This window comes from Scylla paramamosain, unplaced genomic scaffold (assembly GCF_035594125.1).
Source record: "Scylla paramamosain isolate STU-SP2022 unplaced genomic scaffold, ASM3559412v1 Contig26, whole genome shotgun sequence".
Lineage (NCBI taxonomy): Eukaryota > Metazoa > Arthropoda > Malacostraca > Decapoda > Portunidae > Scylla > Scylla paramamosain.
The window spans coordinates 860,001-862,500 of record NW_026973691.1 but is presented as its reverse complement, the minus strand read 5'-3'; positions in this window follow the sequence as shown (position 1 = coordinate 862,500).

Sequence of the window (2,500 nt, the reverse complement as noted above, 5' to 3'; positions counted from 1 at the left end):
GGACGAGATCACTACTAACTCTAAGCTGGTCCTCCTCACGGGGCACTCAGCCAATAGGGGCCTTTACTGACACCCTCCCTCCCACACACACTTCTACACACTTCCAGTGTAGTGTAGTGTAGTGTAGTAATGATGACTATGCTAACATAGGGATTTTGTTTAAGAGAGAGAGAGAGAGAGAGAGAGAGAGAGAGAGAGAGAGAGAGAGAGAGAGAGAGAGAGAGAGAGAGAGAGAGAGAGAGAGAGAGAGAGAGAGAGAATATTAAGTAACAACTGAGTAAAGAAGTCAAATACCATTAATATCACACACACACGGCGAGGCGAGGCAAATGAGCAAGCCTTTTAATACGTAGTACCTGTTCACCTAGCATCATATATATATATATATATATATATATATATATATATATATATATATATATATATATATATATATATATATATATATATATATATATATATATATATATATATTCCGAGATGTAACCCGAGGGATTGTGGCCTCGCTGTCCCCTTGTGTGGTGTGTCACGGGTCTGAGTCCTGCCCAGACATTGGTCACTATGAGCTCTGAGTTAACGGTTGGCTGGGTGACCAGCAGACACCCATAGATGAATCACACACACACACACACACACACACACACACACACACACACACACATCTACGTAGCATCTAAATAGCAGTTTCGGATAATGTTCTAAAATTCTAATGTTATAATTTAACAAGGATTTTACATCACCAATGAGGACAAATCCTCGTGATAATGAGGCAATCATAACTACGGTCTTTGAAAATAGTCCTTATGAAAATGTAAAGCCTTTAGGAATATGAGTCACTTTTATTTTGGTTTGCAACACACTAAGCCAACGATCACACCACGCTGAACACACCGCCGTCCGCACTGCTTCTCCTCCGAGCAGCGAAGTCAAGCAGCGTTGGGTCTGGTTACAACTTGGATGGCCTAGCAGGAAGAAGTTGCGTGTTGCTTGAAGTATCTGTTATTCTCAGCTGTAGGCAAACTAATGACGCTCTCCCTGGGAACACTTGCCTCATGCACTGTGTCTTCCTATTGCTGTGGGTTACTTGTCTGTCTCACTGTTTGCCGCATTATTTTTTTCCTTATCTCTTGTAGTTTTCTCTTGTCGTCATTACGTTACCTATGTCGTTTCTGTCATTATCACTTTATCATTTTTTTCTTTCTTGTTATTGTTCCTTTATGTTCTTGATATTTTTTTCTTTAGTTTTTTTTTCGGTGTGGTATTTCTCCTCGTCCTCCTCGTCCTCCTCCTCCTCTTCCTCATATTCTACCTGCTCTTCCTCTTTTTTTTTCTTCTTCCTCCTTCTTTTTTTCTTTTTCTTTCTATTTTCTTCTTGTTCTTCCTCTCAACATTCTTTTTATAAGTTTCCCTCTCAGACGAATAAAGCGCTGCACCTATGGCAGACAAATCTCTTGGACGGCTTGCTACATTTAGCATAAACTGGAAAGCAGACACCTGTATATTTAGCTTGGAATTGCAACCGCTATCTTGCCAGCACGTTCCCCCATACGTGACTCCCTGGCCTGTCGGGTAAGTGCTACTGGGGCGTAATTTTTCACCTTCCTCCCCGACTTGAGCCTCGAGACGTTACCCAGTCAGCGGCAACCTTGAGAAGAGGAACAACAACAACAACAACTCCTACAGCTCTTGATCTCACTGTTCTCATCTTCGTCCTTGTTGTTGTTGTTGTTGTTTTTGTATATACAGAGATAAATTTGAAACTGCGTCCCTGCTACCACTGTGTTGTGCCCCATCATTACGTGAGGAGCCATTGTGTGGAGCATCACTCATGATCTACAGCGACATGTGGCCGTGCAAAGGAGCGGGCAAGGACGCGGGGCTGCAAGGAGGCAGTAGACACCTGCCGAAATGATAATTACTCCCAGTGAGGTCTAAAGCACTGGACCAGGAAGTGCTGTGAACCTGTCATTAAACCCAGCTGTCACCTCACTGAATGTTTCCCTTTGTGTCTCACAACACAAGGGGACAGTCACAGCCTGCCCTCTAAAGACAACCTTCTTCCTTCACATTATAGATACAAACATCTAATTATACACACACCCTTCACTCAAAAGTCAAAATTATCATGGCGACTCCTGCACCAGCATCGGAGTACCCATCTGGGGAGGGGACCTCTAAAGTTCCTTTATTTTTTTTATTATAAATAGGTTTTTGTTTGGTTTTATAATTTTTTGTAGGAATATGATTTCTCATCGTGGAAGTTATAGGTGTAGTTCATTCCCTGAGAAATTTGTGTAGTGTTTCCTGTGACATGTGAGGGTTTGTGTTGATGTGTTGTGGGATGTTTAAATTCATCCCAATTGGTTTTGTTTAGATCGTTTATAGGTGGAGAAAAGATTTTAATTTGTTGTGATGTAATCATTATGAAAATAGATAAGCGGTCAGATGGGGTGGCGGGGCCAGGCTGTACCAGTATATTGTCATCAGTTTTGCTGTTGGA